The sequence below is a fragment of the Saccopteryx leptura genome, chromosome 1, assembly GCF_036850995.1.
Source record: "Saccopteryx leptura isolate mSacLep1 chromosome 1, mSacLep1_pri_phased_curated, whole genome shotgun sequence".
Classification (NCBI taxonomy): Eukaryota; Metazoa; Chordata; class Mammalia; order Chiroptera; family Emballonuridae; genus Saccopteryx; species Saccopteryx leptura.
Window position 1 is genome coordinate 375,041,099 of NC_089503.1, and position 24,155 is coordinate 375,065,253.

The following is a 24,155-nucleotide window of genomic DNA, read 5'->3' on the forward strand; positions in this document are numbered from 1 at the left end:
CGACTAAAGAAAGCCTTTGTATTCCACTCTCCTATTTCTTCATCAGTCATTGGCAACATCACCCTTCTCTCCGAGGCTGCATGTCATTTTCCTCTTGTCGTTGCCTCTCCCGATAGCTGCTGCCAGATTCCTCTGCTAGGTTCTGTGGAATATCTCATCTGCTTGCCCTTATTTTTCGCAGCCAGGCTTGGTTTCTTCTACAAGATTAATGACTCCTGAATCACCATGTCATTCATTGGTTGACTGCTCTGCCTGCACACAAACCCTTTTTGTCTTTTTTTTCTCAATCTTTTTAGTGACTTCCGATGAAATAATTATGGAGTTTAAACTCAAGTCAGTGGAGTATCTTTTCCTCTTAGCTTTTATTTCTACCCAGATCTTTTTCTAACTTCTTGACTCCACTGCCAGATAGGGCACCAGTTTGCATGTTTCCTTTTTGAACATGTCATAGCGAAGATTTTATTGGTGCATATGTATTTAATTTTAATGAAGGATTCTGCTTTATTTAGGCTTTTTCAAGTTGTTAGTTTGATCATTGAAACATTACATATCAAATTAAATGTGAGCACAGAATGACTGGCTTAGTCTGCTGACATCTGTGGATGCTCAGACAGCTTTCTCTTCTCGGTTCTTCTTTATCCTATGGCTTCTGGTCAGGGCATCTTTTCTCGGTGGTTCCGTATAGACCAGGGGTCCCCAAACTACGGCCCGTGGGCCACATGCGGCCCCCTGAGGCCATTTATCCGGCCCCCACTGCACTTCCGGAAGGGGCACCTCTTTCATTGGTGGTCAGTGAGAGGAGCATAGTTACCATTGAAATACTGGTCAGTTTGTTGATTTAAATTTACTTGTTCTTTATTTTAAATATTGTATTTGTTCCCGTTTTTTTTTTTTTTTTTTTTTTTTTTTTTTACTTTAAAATAAGATATGTGCAGTGTGCATAGGGATTTGTTCATAGTTTTTTTATAGTCCAGCCCTCCAACGGTCTGAGGGACAGTGAACTGACCCCCTGTGTAAAAAGTTTGGGGACCCCTGGTATAGACTGAGGAATATGCTCACAGCTCTATTCTTACCCTCTGCCAGAAAAAAGGATCTAGAGCTCTTCTGTGGCTTCTCTAAAAGTTTTTATTCTTTTATTGCTCTATTTCTCCGCCTCCCTCACCCCAAGACCCTCCTTCCCAATTGCCCCCCCGCCCCGTTCTCTAAAAGTTTTTGTTTTGAGTAATGATGTAGGAATGGTTATGGATGCAATTGGGACAGTAGTTCATGTCAGAGATTTACTTTCTAGAATCATGTACATAGTCTCTTTGGTAGCCAAAGAAAGATGTACCTTTATGAATGGATCTTTGGAAACATCAAAGATTTAAGAGAATAAGGATTTAAGAAATACAGAAATTAAGGCTGTTTTGGTCACTTAGCATAAGTAGGTAGGACAAATGAGACCATGGTAAAGGGAATGTTACAGATAATTATAGGAGCTAGGATTTGACTTTAGAGCTGATTGACACCAAAGCCCATCACTGACACCATTACTTTAATTTTATAAATAAAGAAGATTATGCATTTCTTGTGTTCAATTTAAGAGTTTAATTTTTAACTCCTAAAATGATATTTTTATTTCACATGAAGTATGTATTATGTGATATGAACATTGAAGAAGATTAAAGATATACTTAGGGAGAGGTTGGAGACTCAAAGACTACCTTTCTCTCCTTATTGGAATTTGCCAGTTTAATAACTTTGTGTTCTGAGAACTAACACATTTATAGATGAAACTGGAAATTAGGAAAGTAACTCATTAAGGTTATGAAGAACACTATAAATTAGTAATTAAGAGTGAGAATTGTAATACCCATCTCATGCAGGGAGTTCTGAGAATTAGAAGAAACAATGTTTATAACGGGTTTTGCACAGGGCCTCACACTATAAAAAGTCAACAAAGAAAAGCTAAAATAAAGACAAAGTACAGTTTCAATTAAGGTATATTCTGAAAATCATGGAGGTATGTTGTTATCAGGGTAAAAGTAGGTTTGCAGTTGTTTGTATGAAAAATAGTACAATAAGTAGTAAGTAATAATGCAAGAATAAACTCTTGTGTACTCACAGCTGTAAACCTTTTACTCCACCCTGTATTTGTTTAAAGTATTAATATGAGTTCAACTAAATGAACTTAAAGTTTAAAATAATAAGGTTTTAGAATCGATTGAATATATATTTAGAATAGCTATTTAAACCTTGAAGTATTATTATTTTTGGCTGTATTCATTTTACTGAATTGTTTGTGATTCTGACTCTTACTTTCCTTGTTAATATTACTTGTTGGACACATCACCATTGAATAACATCTCTACTAGGAGAAAGGGAAGGAAAGTAAACTGAAATTTTAATATTTTACTTCTTGTGAATCAACTTTATAAATGTTTAGGGGGAGACACTTTGGAAACTTGTATCTTGTATAAATATATCCTTAGATTAATTTCTGGGTGTATTGGCTCCCAAACTTGGCTAATTTACCTGTAGAGCTTTGTTCAAAAAAATTTCCAGGGCCGCCTCGCTTTCCTTCCCTTCCTAAGAACTAGTCCCTAGGGGATTCCGTGCGTCAGGACTTGGATGCCATTGGGTACGACAGGTCAGGTGGACCCTTTGATTGAACACATTCCTTCAGTTCTTTTTTTTTTAAGCCTTATGGTCAAATAATAAAGCCATTTAGTTTACTTTGAAAGATATTTATGGCAAATATATGTCTCCTTTAAATAAAATTTGTCAACTATTTGTGCCATCTCAGAACTTGAACTACTCATTAGAATAACAAATGCTTGTGTTTTAAATGTTCATTTACATTTTAAGTTTGAGTGGCTACTTTTAAGAAAAATATCAATAAGATAGGGTATTAAATGTATAAAATTCTTATTTTTAAATTTGTTATTTTTCTATTACTATATTTCTGTGCTTTATGATTCCCTGCTTAGGATATGTCTCCTGAAATGATTTACACTGATGGGCCTCCAGAACAGAACAGGCCCAGGGGGAGGCCCGCCCAGAGCCCGGGGCACAGCATAGAAGTAGACAGACATTGCTCTCCCTGTTGTGCAGGAGTCCGGGCTGCCCTCGATGCCTGCTGGCCTCACTCTAGTCTCAGCCCTGCCCCAGAGAAGTAGGCTGCATAAAAATTATTTTAATTTTAGTTTAGCATAATCTTATGCATGCTTGGGTGTTTTACAAAAAATTAATGACAAGATGAAAATAATGTGTCTAAAGTCAAATTTATTTTTCCCTGAAATAAATTAGCTATTTGAAAGAGATGACATTATGATTTTCTTCTTTCACCTTCAGTAATTGTCAGAGCTTCAGAAATGTCAGTCCAGTAGGCTCTTGTCTCACTAAATTCTGCTCGTGGTTTTATCTGCTGGCAGCTACCTGGAGTCCCTGGTGCTCCCTATCATAGGTTTCTAATTTGATAGTACACTCAGCTCTTAGAATTATGGATAACTATTGAAGTAATAAGTGACTCCAGTTTTACTCCATATTTACTAATAGTTTGAGAGTTCCTTGAGAATTTGCCTATGATTTTTCTTTTTCTTTTTCTTTTTTTTTTTTTTGGAGTACTACATCTGGAAATGCTCAAAAGTTGTTTGCCTTTTTAAAGGAACAGTTTGCAGTGAAAGTAGAACTTCTGTAGAGGTGAGGTTCAAGTTAATGAATGATGAACCATAATGTGAGGAAGCATAAGATTGTGAATTAGTATTTGGCGAACATAACTAATGCAGGCATTAGCTGCTGAAGCCATTAATAAACCGCTGCTTGCAGAAAGCTGGAGAGATAGGAGCACAGAACTTGCTCTGTAAACGCTCAGAATGTGAACTAGGGCACAACTTAGTTTATTCCAAAAGGACTAAATTTTTAAAGTTGGAGTTTGATCTGTTTGTGGATTCCATGATTAATGTATAACTATATCATGAAAAGAGTAAATAGAATATGTTAAAATGTGTAGATGTGACATCATTGTCAGGTCAGGCATTTTATATCTTAAAGTTAGAATTTATTTAAATGCCCTTTTTTTTTTCCAAAATAAATTTTTATTTCTACTTACAGGGGTGCCAAAGTAAGTTTTCCTAAATAGAATTATTTAATAGTTAGGTCTGTTGATAGTGTTTAAAGTAAACAAAAATAAACTCATAACAACCAAGGGTGAAGAAGTATCTAGATTTGTTTTTAGCTTTCTTTTTCATAGTTTCTCAGAAGTGTATCGTATTATAAATACATTCAAAGTGTTTTGCTCTGAGGATATGTAGCATTCCTATAAAGGTTAAATCAATAAAAATGATTTGGACACATTCCTAAGCGTGGCTAGAACAGGTAGCCCGTTGTTTCAGGTCCCCTTGAGTTTCTGGGGCAGACCATTATGGCGTAGCAAAGAACTTACTAAAAGTTGCTTTCTATGTGTAGACGCATCAGCTTAAAAAAGTAAGATTTCTGATCTTTTAGAAATGAATATTTTTAAAGTAGCCCTGTATGTATTGATTTAATGATGTGTTTTTAAACTCAGTTAAAGTTTTGAAGCTTTCTTTTTTCTCCGAATGCTGAAGATAAACCATAATTGATAAGGAAGAGGTACGTACAGGAAAAATGCGATGGGCAAGCCTTTCCAGCCAGTTTAGAATAAATGGTAGTCTTATGTGTATCACACATTATAATTGCAAAGTTAGGAATTGGACGTGATTCTTTTTTTAGTTTTGCCAATTTAGAAGAAAATTGTATAGTCATTGGTATGTTATATATTTATTTGAGAAGTTCAAAAAGCAAGATTTAATTTGAACATTTATTTTAAAAAGCATAATGTATTTCTCCTATGCTCAGTGTTTATGTCTTAGGATGGCGTTGTTGCTAAGTAGAGTTTTACTTTATGCATTTATTTGCTGTTTTCATGTTCATTTCATATGTTTGATTATACAAGTTTTAAGTTCATATGTAAGTTTTCAGATCACATTGTTTTCACATTTTTCAAAAATATCTTTCTGTCAGCTTATAATAATATGATTCTTCTTAATGGTTTCCTTAAAATGTCACTGAGGATATTAGATGTTTTTGGATCATGGAAACACAGTGAATTGACAATGCATTTGGCTGAATAAGGTTTAAATCAAAGTGGAAAATTTGACTAATGTAGTTTCATTATAGAAAATTTCTTCCTATCATTTCGTATATGAAATATATAACTACTTTGTAAAGAAGTACTTTATTAAAAACATTTTATGTTATTTCTTGGAGCCCATGGTTTTATTTCATAGATAAGAAAATGGTTTGAGCATGTCTCAGTAAAAATTTTTCCATATGTAAACATATACATACAGTAGTTTAACCATTTAATAATTAAATAATTTAGTAATTTAAGCCAAATATTTTGCTCTCTTAAAAATATTTAAGTGTCTTGATATGTTATGATTTATCATAATGTTTAAAAAATAATATTTATGAAAATAAAAATAGGCCTGATAATTAGTATATGGGTCAGTTTTCTTCCTGGATTCTTATGAATGATAATTTGGAAAAAAACCTCTTATGTTTCCTCTGGTCCTGCTGGTATCCCAAAATATTCTGCAATATGCTTATGCATAATGTAAGGGAAATATATTGTTAAATCTTTATTAATAGATCAAGAATGATATACTTCTGACAATTCTGATTGTTACTATCTAGCTGAGATGATAACCTTGTTAAAATAAGGTAGCTACTAGGGTAAAAAGTTTTGAAAATCTTACTAATTTTCATCCTAAAATTCAGAGAGGGGGGAGCACTCACATATTTTGTGTTTAATTTTAACAATTGGTAAAATATAAAGAATTCTGTGTGAGCACTGGAGTTTTAATAATACGAAAAATGGGAGTTGCTACTATAGAGAGAAGGTTTGATTAATGATCAAAGGTATGGGCTACATTGACTTTTATGTTTATATTGCTTTACAGATGTACACATTCTCTATATGTAGTACATGCATTATGGATTATCTTTTAAAATATTTTCATTTTTGATTTTGAACTCTGTAAGAGCAGTAACTTTTTCCTGCATTTTTGTGAAAAGGCAAATTACCTAAAAGCTTTGTCAATTTTATTATGGGTAAAAATTAATCTCACTAGATTATGTTTTGTAACCAGTTATATTACCTAATGTTAGGATGCCACTGTGTTGGTGGGAGTTTCTCCTAGGTATCTTCTTGTAACGTCTTACTGTTTTTCAATTCGGTGTTAAGGTCCTCAGTGTGAAATGCTTATATGCTTTTATAGTTAGTTACCCATTTTATAGAAAACTCAGTGATACAATGTATATTTCTAGCATAAGAGGTTTTCTTTCCATGGTAGTCTAGTACAATATTACAGATTTCTGTAATCTGCTATAAACATATGAAATAAAGTGAGAATTCACTTTTTTTTTCAAAAAATAGTTTTTCTTTGAGTTGTTTTTACAGAAGAGTTTTAGAATAAAATTCTTCTTGATTGAAGGGAATCTGCACTCTGTGTCTTTTGGATCCTCGTGTCTGTTTTCTAGGATCCAGTTATACAAATACATTAAAACCAATGGGTTAAAATACTAATTGTAAAATGTATCACTTTATTTTTTCTTTTCAGTTTCACGATGAATTTGCTTTAAGATTCATTTAAATTTTTAATCTTTTGTTAGAAGTAATGATAAGTTTTCACTTATGGAAATTTGAAATTTAAATGGGAAGTTCAGTAGAGACATTTAAAAGTAGAATAAATTATTACTAATGAAATAAAATAACCAAATTAAATATCACAATGCCTAATTTAAATCATTTACCCAGGTTACATGGGCAATGAGTAAATATATAGAAAATATACCTGGTAAGCTCCAAGCTAGAGTAATTCTTTGAGATGTAATGTCCATAATAAATAGGTATGTGTTTACAGATTAATTACATTCATATTTGCTCTTGTGAACTGTAATAATTTAACTGATACTAGTTTTTAACTATTTATGTTCATAATTGGAAAATAAAGTTCTGAATTTTACAGGCATAGTTTTTGATTTTTTATCTTGAGTTTGCCAGTCTCTGTTACTGGTTTTATAGATTAACAATTCTTGTTAGTATACATGCAATAGTAATTGATGAACTCTCACAAAAGAGCTGCAGACAGTAGCACAGCGCACGCACTGGCAGTTCTTTCTGCCTTACAGCCCTCCCCTCCGGCACTGCCGTCACTCGCGAGGGCGCCTGCGTGCATGTGCACATGCAGTTGCGTATAGATATGTATTCGACATTTTAGCTGGACTGATAGTTGAAGAACATTAAAGTATTTATTTGGCAAATATTTTGTTTCTGTATAATAATATGTCCATGTCCAAATAAAGTTCTAGGAAATACATCATTATTATTCAATTTTTGCAAAGAAATACTGCATATATATGTTTTTAAAATGTTATTGATGCTTGTCATTGTGATTTAGCTAACATTTTTCCTTTATTTTTTATTTTTTGCTTTTACTGAACCACAAAATAGACTTCGTTGTGTCCGATTATAAGGAATATGTAAACATGGTTTGGCAGACTCACGGTTCATATAATTTTAGAGTAACCTATAAATGCATATTTAAAATTTTGAATTTTAGAAGTCTTTTATGTAAATATATTTTTACAGTTGATGGTATAATGATTTCAGTAGAACACCATTGATGTAAAAAAATGACAGTTTAACTGAAAGTAAAATAAATTTATGATTTTATTGTAAAATTAATTTTTTGACAAGATATTTAGATGTACCTTATTAGGAATACCATTTCTCTAATGTAACTCATGTATAATTTCTAAACGGATGGCACAGAAGTGGTACAGATATCAGAGTCTTCAGTCTAATTCCCACAGTAATCTTAAATACATGTCTGAGAACACTGTTAACTTATAAATTTTGTGACATCAATAATTTTAAAATATCTTCAAAATTATTAAAAACTGCATTTGTGTACTATGTCTGTACGGTAAAGGATTCCTTGATTTGTGGTAAATGATTTAGAAAGTGAAAATCATTTAATCAAGGTAAACATAACATTTATGTTCTTTTTATTAGAGCCAAGATCACACTTGATTTTCAGTCCTAGACTATATATGAGGTATGAATATTAACAAGAATACAGGGTATTTATAGGAGATGAATGAATAATGAATTTTTTTCCACTGCAAGTATTAAATGCTTATGTAGTGACTAGCTGTTAAAGGACTCTTAATTTTACAGCTCATCTTATTTGGGAATTATTTTATACATTATGGTAAATGATGAGCTTTTTATTTATTAGTAGAAGGAAGCATCCTTATGAAGAAATATGCTTCAGAGTTAATAACAATAACAATAAATACGTGAAATGGTTAATATGGTATTGCTTATATCCATCTAACACTGATCCTGTGTCCTTAATAAATAGTATAAAGGGGAAGAAATTTCTAAGAATTCAACGTTAGATGAGAATATTATTAGATGCAGATATATTGTAATAAAAGAATACTTAATCTTAGTTGCTATATAGGTCTTTAAAAAGTTATGTGTGAATACATGGCCTATTATATGTGTGTTTGTTTTTCAATGGACAAAAGCTTATGGTCAATTGTAGTTAAATTTGTAAGGAAACTCCCTTGGGATAAGGCATAGAATTTCCCCATTACTTTTTTGAATTGTAATACATTAATCAAAATAGATATCCAATGAGTTTCATAATATTTGAAATGGCAAGAGCTTTTATTAAGGTGTGTATTTTTATTATCTGAGACTTTTCTAAAGACTTGTATTGAAATATTAAACATTGCACAGATTTCATGAAGATTTTTCATATACTTTATACAGTTATCTTAAAATATTTTACTCTTTAGAAAATAGTAAATATTTGAGTTTATTATTATTCTTATGGAAGTTTAATGACAGGTTATTTTGGTGGAATTTAGTTGTTAGGAGTAAAAAAATGGTGCATTAAGGTAACCTATTGGAAAGTTTCTGCCTAAATTAGCATTGATTTTGCTAGCACCCGTTTAATAAGTTTACCTGTTAAATGAATAAAAACAGTTATGCTTTGTCATATTTACAGTTTTATTATTCAGAGGGAGGGTTTTTTCCATATTGAAGGTGTTTGTCTATTTGTCATATGTATAGTATTTTTAAAGAGGCACTGTAGAGGCAGGCTGTCCCAGTGAACCCTCTATGTAAAAATATCTCTGAAGACTTTTCTTAGCTAATAGCATTTGCACTCTTAATGCTTTTGAGGAGCTTTGGTATGACCTCACTATTGACTCAGAGTTGTCACATTTTAGTATCCTGGGACAAGGGTTAGAACAGCATGGGAGGTTGGTATTTGTGTGCTTTGGAGAGGAATTTGAGATGCTACCCTGTTTTGCCATCAGATTTGAAGTATGCACGGGTGCATCATTAATCATAGGAAATGCAAAAATAAATAATCCAGTCTGATTGGATTTTTTTATATGAATACTTACCTTTTCCCTTTTTTGTATATACAGTTGAGGTATTTAGGTAACCCCTAACCTTTTGCTTTTACAAAGAAGTACAGTATAAAAATATTACCACAGTTTTCATGTGAGCAGCACTTGAGAGGAAAAAAAGCCCTGTAGATGAATATTTGTCGAAAAAAACAGTTGTGATACAGAATGTCTTAACTCAGCCCCAATACAGCACTTGAGGACCACCAGTGTATAAAATTGAAAGCATATGATTTTTGAAGCACTAGAAAGGTTTGTAATTGATTAGCGCTGGTTAAAAGTATTGAAGTACAGTGAGGTTTGATTTGTGAATGGTTCTATTCAATAAAGATTAATTCTGTGTGTTTGATAAAATCTTAGTGCCTTCCATGAGTTAGCTTTCCCCCCCTCTGCAGTTTATTTAACCATCAAATATTTCAATGTTGTTTTAACAAACTGGAACATTTCTATCTTACTGAGTTTAACTTTAGCATGACTGATTTAAACAAGTCAAACTATCAGTGATTAGTTCAAAGGGTGTAATTGAGTATATTAATTTTTCTTTTCAAATAGATAAAATATAACATAATGTAATCATACATTTCATGCCTTCCTTGTAATTTGGGGACTATAGACTAACAAAATATTTTTATGCTATTTCTTTGAAATATTTCACATTTTAATATAGTCCTAAAATTTAAAAGTGAAATCTAACAATTTTTTGTGTAAAATTAGGATTGCATTTTATAATTTGAAATAATTTATAATACAAGTTTTTGGGAATTGCAGAGATATTTTTAGTTTTTAATACCTGCTGGAAGTGGTCTTCTGTGTTTGTTTCTGACTTTTTAAGTTCTCTCCCTTGATTTTGGAATTTGGTTATTTTGGAAGCAAGTTGTGACACTGTCACTATTAAGTCTTGAAAAAAATTATTATTGGCATGGACCACAACTATTATTTTGAAAGTCACTGTTCACACATTATTTTCAATCAATTGCTATGGTCAGTTATAAAGGTCTTGTAGAAATTTTAATCAGCCAACTGATACTTTTTCATAAATAATTTCTTAACTGTAATATACTCTGAGTCACATCTCTCATTTTCAACAGCCTTTATGATAAATAATGGGCTTATTTTGAGCAGTACATACTGAAAATTTTGTTTTATTCAAGATAAATGACATGCTGAGAGAGCCAGGACACAAGCACTTTCACTGTCTCTGTGTGTCTCTCTCACACACACCCTTTCCCTCATCATATCTGAGATGAGACGGTTGGTTGATGTGTGCTTTGTCTCTCACCCAGGAAAAGCCTGAACTTTTAAAAACTGTTTTATAAAACTGGAGCACATACTTTTGACATTTCACTAGGTTTTGATAATTATCATATAAGAATTTAAAGCCCAAAGTGAGGTTTTTGACTTCGAATAGATTATAGATTGGTGAAATGTTTGCAATGTGATGATAACCTATACGTAATGTCCACTGCCCACTCACCTGTAATTAGTTCAGTCTAGTGGCTTCATCTTAAATCTCTCTCCAGGCTCTAAAGTACTATTGGGTTGGGAGAGGATAAATTCCACATTTCAGAAAAGAAAGAAATGTCTAAAAAATATATGGCATTCGATAGAAGATAATCTTTGTTTAGTTCACTGTAGTGCCTTGTTGTTTTAGAAATTGGTCAAGTTTTAGAAAATTTAGTATAGAAATAGTTATTAAGGGTGTCACAGAAATGTAAGACAGCTGATATGCCAGAGTAATGAGCATTTTAACATATTCTTTGTGACAGTATTAAGAACTTTTCTTGTAATGATGAAATAGTCCTTGAAACTTGTGTTCCTGATCTGGTTAGAAAAACGTATTATTATTTTTTTTGTGAACAAAGTTAATATTGTGAAAGAGCAACTTGACTGCTTGAGATGCCTGTTTTAAGTTATCCTTCATATAACAATAGTTTTAGCCATTTTTTTCCCTCATCTCTTGGATAGAAACAGCAAAAGTTCCCATGGATAAGCTATAATTATGATATGGGCTGTAATGCAGTCTAGTTGTATCTATGTCTGTTTCCTTAATGCAGAAAGATTTAGAGAAACGCATATTGACTACCATTACATTAAAAAAAATCTGTGAGTATTATATTGTATGTGTTATAACTAAGAAGGCCCACTTACAACTATTGAAGGAGTCACTACAGTAATTTTCCATTTTTTTGTAAAATACAAAGTCCATTTTCTCACCCTTTTAAAAGAAACCTTTTTCTCTCCTTCACGTTTATTTCTCTTTGACCTAAACTAAGACTGATCCTCTGATAGCCAGTTAAAATGTGTGAAGTAGGAGGAGTAAAGGAAACTCCAATCGTTAGTTGTAAGTTATAAAGCTAAGTTAATATAGGTATACACAGCAAAAGGATTTATTTTAAAGGATAAAAGAAAATTATGTAAACTTGCCTTGTAGTTGGAACATGTTGGACATCATAAAGAAAATCTTGTAAGTGTTTAGATATTTTCCTATAATACCGTGTCAGCTGGTAAATGTTGAAGTAGTTTATTTTTGTGTATCAACACTAACTTAAAATTAAATAGTAGGGGACTATATTATGGCTGTTTTCTTTTAAAGTCCAGCATGATTTAGTAGGTTAGCTTTTTAAAATCATGCAGGCTATCCTTACAGAGTTTTATTTTTCATGAGACTAAACGGTGTTCATTTTCGTAGGTCCAAGAATATGATTAAAAGAATCCTAGTTGTCTCAATGTTTGCTGTTTTTATAACAAGTTCAACATATGGATAATACTGTGTAGATGTTAAAATAAAAATTATATGGAAAAATACAATTGCATGTAAGGTTTTAAAGGCTTCTATAAACTTTTTAAGATTCTAGATATCCTGGTTAACTATAAAGATCTTTTAAAAACGGCTATTACATACTTGACATAATTTTATTTCAGTTGAATATATGCGTCAGTTATGTAGAGTTGTTTAGAAGCAAAGTTATACGGATATCTTATGATGCATTTTAAAGTTATAAGTAAATTTCTTAGTCGAACTGGTTAAAATGTTGAACTGTACTGCAGGTTTATTTCTCTGTTTTACATGGTAGAGCGTAATGTCGAGATAATTCTGTGGTCTGTTATTTTGTAAAATTGCTTCCTTTTTAAAGTTTGCTCAAATATTGGGAGCTACCAGAATGAATACTTCATAATACTTTGATTAATTTAGTGTCTAATTTTATTTCAGTAAGGGTTAATAAGAATATTAAGCTTTTTTATAATTGTTTTAACTACCTCATTTCTGTAACTCTAAAAAACATTTGACTAATGTGAGATAACGTAGTTTTTTTCTATTTCAAGTCATTACTCCAAGAAGTAGATGAATTACAGATGCCAGATGCAAATATGTACAGCATATTCACTTTCCAACTTTCAGTGCAACAAAATAGCATTATTATTATGATTTTTAATATCATGTTATCCGGAATAGCTAGCAGTTAGTTTATCTAAGAAACATACCTTTATGTTTAACAGGGTCATCTCTTATAGGATTGTAAAATACGGTAAGACTTACCCCAAAAGAAGTTTTGCTGACATGGTGTCACTGTGCTGAAGAGGCTGTTTGATGCCATAGTCCCTCCTTTTTTTTTCAGATAGAACTTGTACCCTCTGTTGTAAATTCTGCTTGCAGCCTTAAACTGAAAATACAAACCATACCCAAACCTTGTTTTAGTTTTACAGTATGCCTGGAGTACATAGACTTTATATTTATTTTTTTCTGTCAAGAAATTATGTAGCTGGTAACATGTGAAAAGCAAGGAAACAAAACAAAAAGAGAATGAACAGATATTTGAAGGCCCTACTATTACTGCACAGACTGTGGTTAGAGAGCACTCACTGCCTCTGCTGGTCTCGGTGGCTGGTAGTGACCTGCGGAGATTAACCATTTACAAACCAGAGACTTCTTGCTGTCCTCCTGGAGAAAGTTTGCACCGCACTTGTGGTTCTGTGGTTGTTTGTGAGGCGAATGAAGCATTCACACAATCCAAAAAAGCAAAAGCTTTAAAACTCCTTTTTTTGCAAGCACTATTACTGGAGAGACAGAATCATGTGGTTTGTGACCTCACAGTGCTCAAAGTAAAGTGGGACTGCCTACCACTGTGGCTTTTCCCCCCTTGCTCTTGCTCTCTCTTTCTCTCTCTCTCTCTCTGACAAAAGGCTTGTGGTAAGGCCCTTCCTGGCATCCAGAAGGATATAGCTATTTAATTTTTGTGACTCATGAGGATTTGGATAGAATACAAATGCTGAAGGAGCCCAACTCCTGTAAGGTTAAGCATTTGTAGAGCAGAGCTCTGCAGTGAAGGGCTTTCCTTTCTGCCCCCCCACCCCCACTTTTTTTTTTTTTTTGCCTCCTCCTTTTATATAGTTCATTATTGTGTCTGTAGAAAAGTGAGCAAAATTGGCTCAAGAGGCTGTGTGAAATTCTGAACAACAGTGATGATTTACAATAATTTACATCTTTGGATTGTATCACATTCTGGGGTCTGCTTCATATTTGCTGGGTGATTGGAGTCCTTCTGTTTTTCTTTTTCCTGTCTTCTTAAACTTGTGAATCTGTAACTCATTGTAAAAAAGTTTACCTTTCTTAAGGTCTGGTTGCAAACTGCTTGCTGGGCTTGCCTGTAATTGGCTGTCATGAAAGTGTTAGTCTGGGGATTCCTTTTACAAATGTTAAATCACGTCTGTCTAGTTCATGTGTGATCAATATTACTTGCCGGCTCCTACAATTAGGATTAGATGTAATTAGTCTTGTTTATATTACATATACCTTTATTTTATGACTAGTTTAAGGGTTTATAAAAACGAATGACAAGAATTGTAACCAATTATTGGATGAATTTTAATTTTCTTTATGCTTGTAATGATTTTGATTTTTCAAGGAATTGTATTCATTTTGTGTAACTCCTAAAATAGTTTATTTGGATTTTAACTTTAACAGAGCCTTTGATAGCAAATCTTATATATGTATAAAGTAAAATGCTTATGTTGTAACTTAGATTGTTCAATATTAGATGCACAGAATAGAGTGGGTTAACAGAAGCTGTATTTTTTGTTTATAATGAAAGCTTTGAAATAAATTGCAAAGTGCTGTGTGTAGCAAGGAATAATGCACACAGAGTATGTTAGCCGTCTCGATTTGCTAATTCTGATTCAGAGGAAAATTGGAAACATCTTTGGGAAACTATCTCCTTTTTTGTCCCTTTGGACATGTATGGATAGAACTCATTTTCTTATTAGGATGATTATATATCATAGGCAGAGAATTTCATATTTATGAATAGAGCTTCCTGTTTTCATCAGTTGGGAGTGATGGGGTATTTTTCAACAAAAATTACAAAGCCGAACAGACCAATTTTCTGGGCATTTTTTTCCATTTATCCAGCCACTCTAAATTTGCATGTTAGAATCCTTCCTAGTGTGATAGTAACTAGGAGTGGCGTGAAGTAAATGACTGGGAGGATGGGTGGAGACAGGGAATTACAAAACATTATTTGGGGTAGATAATGGTGTAAGAGCCAAAAGACCCTTGCCTATGGACTTCCCAGCACAGTTCATTATCAGCTTTTGGTTTATAGTAGATAAAGATAAATGTACAGACATGTTCATAAGTTTCTTCCCCCCAAAATTGATTTGCCCAAAATGCACAAGGAGGATATGGGAATGATTTTAATCCTTTATTATTCAAATATCCACAACTTTTTTATAACGAACTTTTAGTAATAAAACACCAGAAATGCATTTTAGTATTTCATTTTAAATACAGACTTATCATGCCTCATTCTGTATATAAACATATTTTACATTGATAAGTAAAACCTTTCATTTCACGTGTAATTATTCATGCAAAAAAGAAAAGTACCTTAGTTATCCTTTTTTAAAAATAAGGTGTACTGTTATGTCTATATCTAAAGGAGGGCTTTGTCTGTATAATTTGTGGAATTTCCAAACATAGTTCCATCTGCATATACAATAGTAGCAGAAGTCAGGCAACTGAAAAAATTTAGCTAGCCGCTGTAGTGTGGTAAGTAAATGCTTTCCTTCTTTTGAACGAGTTTTTAGTGTCTGTAAAAGGATAATCTGATGTCTCACATCCCCAACTATTAGCTAAACATCTTCTCCCTTAAATTTTTAAAACATTATGTGCACTTTGGCCCTCCAAATTGACTTTGTATGCATTTGAAAAATTTTTAACATCAATGTGTCTTTTAACTACTTGTTCTCTTTTTGCACATAATTTTTGTAACCCTCCACATAATTTTTGGGTCAAGATAATCACTCTTATTGCATAAGAGTTTAATAGGTATTTTGAATATGCCCTGTTTTGTGTGAAGTCCATGTAATTCTGGCACAAGAAAGGTAATGAAGTCATGTGCTTTAAAGTTTGTATATTCATTATTCACACATATTTTTCCCCTCTAAATAAAAAATATATCCACTTGGAGCAAATATCACATTATAGTAAACATTTAAAAACAACCATGATAACTGGTACATATGTGATACCAGTTTGTTTCATTAGAAATAGCTTACCACATGTGATAAAGAGAGATTGACTCAGAAAAGTCATTGCAAATAAAGCTTTTGGTTACGGATTTATATGATGCTTAAAATTAGAAATGGAAACCACAGGATTTTTTGTTGTTATTCTTCAAAGACCCTCAAAACCTTATTTTGGGGATTATGTTAGTATGTGTTATATTGATACAAGTAACAAGTATAGGTCTGCTGTGTAAATTATTGTACTTCAATGCCATGTCAGTGAAATATATCTTTGAACTTGAAATCAATGTTAAAAATAAAGACAGTAGTTATATTGCTTCCCTGTGCTGTTACTTTGTGTTTATTAAATTTGTCAGTGTGTCAAACTTTTTATATTGAATGCGGTTAGACTCTGTAGCATAGTATAGTGTTTTAAATGCTACATATATCTTCATTGTTACCTTTTGATTTATTTTCTGAACTGTTGGTCCTATTTAGATATAGTAATTTTATCAATATCATTTTTGTGCTCATTTCTGTGTTTTTTTGATTGGTTTAAACTTTTGTTTGATGCTGTTCTATTTTTTTTTTATTGAAAACAATAAGGCCAAATGGTTTGATGTAAGAATTTTATAAATCATAGAAATTCTAATTCAACTTAAAATTTTCTCACTGATTATGAGGTTTTAGGAAAATACTTTCTTAATTTATTATTTTGGCTTGGTATATGACAATTTATATTTTGACAGTTTTTTGGGGGGGGACTTGAGGTATAGTTATTTAGGCTGGCTTAGCATTTATTGGGTCTTATATTGATGATTTGAAAAATTTTTATATTAGTTAAATACATATAATTTTATTAGCATTTTAAATGTTAATTATGAGAGATTAGTTCTACTTCCTTATTTTAATGGGCTATATGTTTGTGTACACAACTGCATGCACGTGTCTGTGGTTGTGTGTGTACAGAGTATTATTTTGTGTTACTTTATTTGTAATGAGGGTATTTTTTGTTATTTTTTCCTCCTCAGTAATTTCTTAAATTAAATTATGTAAAAACCCAAAGCACATTTGGCTAGTATTAGCAGCTGTCTATATGTCTAAATGTGAAATTATGTGGAAATGGTATGCCAAAAGAGAAAATAGCAAAGTTTTCTCTCTCCCTCTTCCTCCCCCTCTCTTATCTCTTTATTTCTTCTCTCCATTCTTCCCTTTCCCCTCCAGGCTTTTTCAGTTTCTCTTTCTCTGTTTTGACATTTCTATAGTGTCTCAAGTAGTAGGTGATACTGACATTAATTCTCACTAATGAATGCCTGGCAGGTTTGAAGCATCTAACATTCAAGGCAAATCATTGTTCTATCTGCACTGTTATATATACACCACCTTTGTTAGATGATATTGGCATCTGATTACAGTGTTTTTCTTCCCTTTTAACAGTTTTTAATTCCTTAATAATATACATTTCACATGGCATTAGTGTTTTGTGAGGATTCCCCCCCTTTGACTATTCTTTGAAGTGCAGAGTGATCCATACTTATGTAATGTAGCTATATAAATAATCCATGTTTCTTATAATTATTAGAATAATTCATCTTCTAATGCTGTCAGTATTCTAAGAAGAAGAAAAAAGGCGAGAACTTGCAGGAAATACGGGAAACGTGCTCATGCGACAGCTGAGGATGTGGCGAGGCTGAAGCAGGAAACGGCTACCCACAATGCAATGTTACATGTACTACCACTTAATAAAATTTATATCAAACATGCTACTGACAAAACCAAAGAAAAATAATATCCCAGCTATACTAGTTAATGTACTAAATATATCTAGGGAAAAGTGAAACTAATCTTTTAGGAACTGTTGCATCTAGAGAATATAGTAAATGAAACTGGGACATCATAGTACATTGGAGCTCTGTGGTAACTTGTCTTTGTACTGTGGGACTTGGTTGTAGGTAAAACTGTCTGAGAACCCTTTGGATATTAACTTTCCTGGAAAAGGCACAAAAGGGCACATCCTTTCTTTTATAATTGAAGTGTTGCAGTATTAAATAGGGTTAGAGGACACTGTCATCTTGTAGGAAAGATAAATTATGAGACGTTCATGATGATTAAACTTTTTACCCAGCCAGGTATATTTCTTTCCATTTTGCTTTAAGTTGTCTTTTATTGCCAGGTTTGAGGTGGGACTTGAATTGTCCATTGAGGCATATTTCTTTTCAAAGTAATTGTTTTTCTTGGTCTTTTTATTTAAGTTAACTTACCTATGGCTTACCTGATCAACCCATATGCTTTACTGCTTTGATAATGTGGTTGAAAAAGATATTATGGTGTCTTTAAAAAAAAATCAAATTTTAATATACTTAGGGTTTCTGTTTATAAATCTTAATCATCTGTGCTCTAGGCTGTCAGACTGTAGCAATTTTGATGAATTTAGTACCTTAGTAATTTAGATGAATTATGTGGCTTTATAAGTGAGGTTTTTAAGATTTAAATAAGGGAACGTAGAGTTTTGAATTAATAATGTATAGAAATTTTATCAGAGGAAGACTAGGAAAGATGATTAAATTAGTGATACTTAAAATAAGGGTCCCGTCTCAGTATTCCAGTGTATAAAAGACCAGTGTCAGGCCTGGCAGGGTATTTGTCATCTCATCATTTAAAGATTAACATATTGTCTCTTTTTGTATCTCTATTAAGGGTGAGTTGCTTAATTGTTGGAAGTATTTTCTCCTTGAGAGACTGCTTATCAATAGCAGCTGTAGCGCTGTGGCTTTTCTCCATAGACGCACGGTGGTCTTTGGAACAACGTTCTTCAGCTTTGACAGGTGAGACAGAGGCTCTCCAGTGCCACTGCTGTTGGATGAATCTAGCTGTGGTTGAGGAGAGTGCATCTTGCCAAAATATATGGGCGAGACCACACACAGCCTTTAAAATAGTTATTGTAGGCTTATTTTTAGGGATACATGTCTTGACAGTTCTTTTATTTGCATGCCAATTTCATTGCTGTGTATAGATTTTTCATTGGTTTCAGTAAAAGCGATTGCAATATTAGATCTCTATTTGTAAAGCCTTGTGTTTAATTTACACTGGAAAATACTCTGAATTCAGACATAATTAACAGTATAGAAAATATATTGAAAATGAACCACTAGAATACTGATCTTTTTGTTTTTATGAATTTGACAGTATTCCCTTTGGAAATCTCAATTTCCCAGATAGTTTAGTAGTCAGAAATTCCTCCAATTTGAACTTTAAGATCAAATAAATTAGGAGAGAATGTTAAAATATTCATATTACTTCAATTACATTAATAGTATAAAGAACTATGGTTCTTGTTATTCAGAAATATAATTTTTTAATATTGATATAATAAAGTGTTGTTTAAAATGTAAGTTTTACACTTTGGTAAAAGCTTTAAAGCATTGAAATAAGTGTCATTTTCTTAAGAAGAGGTCATTTTAGAGAAGTCATGTCAGAGAAGTCATTTTCTTAATGCGTAATCATAATATGCAATCCATCTAATCTTTTTATAGGATGATTAAAACTTTATTCAATTAGTGAACTATAAAATTGACTATATGTTTAAAAGAAGTATGTTTAGTCTTTTTCAGTGACCAGTAAAGAGCTCTCTTTAGACTTTTATAAAATGTTTTTTTTATAAGATATATTTGTATAATTATTCATGATTCTTAAGTTATTAGTGATAACAGTATTAAAGTTTAACTTCTTGAACCCTGGCAGGTAATTAGTTTCAAGAGTTTTCACTTGATGATCAGTGAATGTTGGTTAGTTATATACTTATAAAAAATTATAACCAGCTAAGATAAGATTACAGTTTCATTCTTGATATTTTCATAGGGAAAACAGAATCTACTGAGATAATTGGAAATTCAATTTTCTCCCCATTATTGTAGTGCCCGGCCATTGCTGAGTGGTTCTGGCAGGAACGTGCTGGGGAAATTGTGTTCCTACAGCTTTTCCAGAGAATAAGCTGAGGAAAGAAGAGAGAACACAGTATACACAAAAAGATTGTTTAAAGAAATATTTGGCCCTTGCCTCTCAGAATTGGTCCTGTATGTGAACCTTGATTGGATGCTAGATTCTTAAGGTTTTATAAGCCATTTTAAAGGTATTTGAGGAAACTAGCTATCAGTGATACTATGGCATATTTATTGTGATAGTACTATTGCATGTATATCCTTATTAAAAAGTTGCATGACAAATTATTTTCATGAAGTTAGTACCATGATTAAACAAATACATACATCAAACAAATGTGGCAAATGTTAACAATTAGTGAATCCTGACAGAGGGTATATAGACATTCATTTTACTTTTTTCTGTCTTAAACAGTGAATTTGGAAAGGTGAAGCATTTTGTGGAAAAGGTGTGTAGGGATTTGTTTTCAAAGTGGAATCAGATAGTTGGGGAAAATTTATTCATTTGTATAGTTTTTAAAAAACTAGTGAATATGAATAGCCTGGTTATACATAGTGATTTTAGATTTTAGTTTATAGTTTTATATTTTGCATTTAAGATCTGTTTACTGTGAAACACATTATACAAGGCAAATGTAAATTGGAAATAGTAATATATTTTTTAGAATAACAACTTCAAAAATTTTACATTTGTGTTACACTAACTAAGGTGTACACCAATAAGGTAGAGATTTGTAGAGGATCAAAACAATGTTATAACTTGTCATTTGTTCTTAATTGGATGCTTTTAAAATAGAGGGTGGAACAAAAGGAGGTGTTAACAGTTGTTCCTATGGAAAATAATGCAATAATTAATAAATTTTATAAGAATAAGCTTTTGTGTACTCACAATTGTAAACCTACTTTTGCCCTACCCTGTATATAAAAGTACTTAAAAAGTTCCTTAAATTCATACTACTGAATTGTACTACGGCTACTAAATTGTTTACGTACCATTCAATTCAGTTGTACACTTTCAAGAAGTATTTTAATGTGCAGAAGCCTATAGCTGTCTGTGAAAACCATTACTTCTGAATTTGTATTATACTAATTAATATACTATGGGGAGCAAATAGTACATGGTTTTGGCTTTGTGAACGTAGGATCTTTGTCCACTGCTCAGCTCTGCCATTGCTGTCTGAAAGTGAACAGTAAGTAAATTAGACAGTGAATGGGTGTGGCTGTGTTCAGTAAGACTTTATAAACAAGCTGCTGGCCGGCTGTAGTTTGCTCACTCCTGCCACCTGTGCTACCTATATAGAGACTTGTGGCTGTCTGGATATAGATAAGGCAAAAATAGTTTGAAAAATGATCAAACTTTTTAATTTACGTACTGTATTATAATGGTATTTTTTCTTTAAAGTATTTATATAATGTTTCACTTGATTATTGTTATATGAAAGATGAAATCTATGGCGTTTCATAACTGTTGAATTGAATAGTGCAATTTCATCTTGATCATGTAATTATTAAAATTGTGAATAGTTTTATAAGCCACCTTAAAATCCTCTTAGGGATAAGATTGGAATACAAATAAATAATCTTCATTACAGTGTATCTCCAAATTGTCATAAATATCAGTATTTATCTAGTTGTTCATTATAATCAATAAAGATGCCTAGATTTCTGTGCCTTTTATATCCACAGAAATGTTTTTTTTCAGACTAAAGTAGATTTAATGCCTGAGCATAAAATATATAATATATAATATATATAATAAAAATATATAATAGTGATTGTTTTTCCTCTTTTTCATTTATTTGAATTTAAATTTGAGTAAAAAGGAATTATTTTTGGTATTGCTTAACTTCCAGGACATTCATTGAACCCACCATTGGACGTCATATCCAAAATAAATTAGTTTTCTATTTACGTATATATTAGATAGGTTAAGTATTATTTATTAGATGGTGTTGATGGTTGTTACATCAACTGAGCAGGAAAATAACCATTCTTTTTAATTAGTAAAGAGCAAATGAACTCTGATCTGAACTTGAGACCTTAGTGTATTAATACTGAAGGTTTTAAATGAGCTATATGTAAGTAAGATAGCTTTAAGTAAATGTTTATAGTTCATATTATTGCATACCTTAGTATATCTCTGGTCATTTTAAGCAATTCCAGTTATTACACATATCACTAAGGATCACACAGCTGAAAAATTATGTAACTCATAATTTCACTGCAAAACAGTAATCTTACTCCTTTGTTTCTACCCTAGTAGCTCTAGTCATTGCCTCTTTGCCTTCATTTATTTAAAGTTCTAATACGATTGTTTTTTTACACCTCTCCTCTTTAATGTTTAGTTATAAAACAGACACTTAAGTCATTGTAAGTAAGAAGGGTAGCCTACCCAGGAAGGCTAACACACAAAAAACGAATACAAAGAAACTCAAAAAGCATGATTCAGGGTCATTTATAAGTTAAGCTTGTCCTATTTACCTTTTTTTTTTTAAATTGAATTTATTGGGGTGACATTCGTTAATAGAATTATATAGGCTTCAGGTGTACAATTCTAGAATACATCACCTGCCTGACCTGTGGTGGCGCAGTGCGTACAGCATCGACCTGGAACGCTGAGGTCACTGGTTCAAAACCCTGGGCTTGCCTGGTCAAGGCACATATGAGAAGCAGCTACTACAAGTTGTATCCCTCTCAAATCAGTCAATAAAATCTTTAAAAAAATAGAATAAATATATACTACATCGTCTATATATTTGTGTTCATCACTCCAAGTCAGGTCTGCTTCCATCACCGTTTATCTCCCCTTGACCATCGTCTGCCTCCCTCCACCCCCTCTCCCTGATAATCACCATACTGCTGTCAGTATTTGAGGGCTTTTAAAAACTTTTTTTGCTTAATCACTTCTTTTTTTTTATTTTTAGTGAGAGGAGAGGAGGCAGAAACAGGATCCACCTGGCAAGCCCACTAGGGGGTGATGCTCTGCCCATCTGGGGTTCTTGCTCCATTGCAGCCAGAGATGTTTTTTAGCACCTGAGGTGGAAGCCATGAAGCCATCCTCAGCGCCCAGTCCAACTGCTCTAATTGAGCCATGGCTGCAGGAGGGGAGGAGAAGAGAGAGAGAGAGAAGTGAGAGGGGGAGGTTGGAGAAGCAGATAGGCACTTCTCCTGTGTGCCCTGACTGGGAATTGAACCTGGGACTTCCACACACTGGGCTGACGCTCTACCACTGAGCCAACCAGCCAGGGCCTCCTTCTCCTGTATTACCCAGCTTTCCAACCCCCAACTCCTGAGAGCTGTCAGTCTGTTCTCTGTATCTATGAATCTATTTCTATTTTGTTTGTTAGTTTATTCTGTTCATTAGATTCCACATATAAGTGGAATCATATGGTACCTCTTGCATTGCTGTGCTATTTTTGTTATAATTGATGATTTAATATTGACACATTGTTAACTAATGTCAGTAGTTTATATTAGGAGTCATTCTTTATGTTGTGCAGTTCTGTAGGTTGTGCATAGTGCACAGTTTTATATATTCAATATCGTAGTATGTATATCATACAGAATAGTTTTTTTCCTAAAAATCCTGATAAAATATTTTAAAAACATAGCATAAAATTTAGCATCCTAACTATTTTAGCAACTGATCTTTTTACTCTTTATAGTGCATTGTATTTTTCAGAATGTCATATTGTTGGAATCATACAAAATGTAGCCTTTTCAGCTTGGCTTCTTTCACTTAGCAGTATTCATTAAGATCCCTCATCTTTTTTTGTTGGTTAATAGCTAATTTCTTTTTTACTGTTGAATAGTATTTCACTGTATGGGTATACCACAGTTTGTTTATATGTCTGCCTATTGAAGGATAACTCAGTTGCTTCCAGTTTCTGGTAATTATAAAGCTGCTATAAATAGGAGTGCAGGTTTTTGTGTGGACCTAAGATTTTCACTCATTTGGGTAAACAGGATTATTACCTAGATTACTTTTAAGACGATTTAACTTTCTATGAAACTTCTCCAGTGTTGTCCAAAGTGGCTGTATCATTTTGCATTCATGCCAGTAATGAATGAGATTCTTACTGTTCCACATTGTTGTCAGCATTTGTTTTTCTCAGTGTCTTGGATTCCAGCCATTCTAATAGGTGTGTAGTGGCACCTTGTCATTTTAATTTGGAATTCCTTAATGATAATGGTGTTGAGCATCTTTTCTTACGCTTATTT

General features: G+C 32.6%; 1 protein-coding gene across 7 annotated transcripts in view; it reads left to right on the forward strand.

The window, feature by feature from the left end:
• SUPT3H (SPT3 homolog, SAGA and STAGA complex component) overlaps positions 1-24,155 on the forward strand; it is a 437,116-nt gene that overhangs the window by 38,055 nt on the left and 374,906 nt on the right. The window contains exon 1 of one of the 7 annotated variants that reach the window (XM_066359297.1): positions 4,446-4,464. The exons of 5 other annotated variants lie outside the window; for them this stretch is intronic. The gene's annotated coding sequence lies outside the window, so the exon portion shown is untranslated. Of the gene's footprint in view, positions 1-4,445; positions 4,465-4,592; positions 4,612-24,155 lie in introns of those variants that run through there. One more of the 7 variants, XM_066359298.1, reaches the window with a different exon arrangement.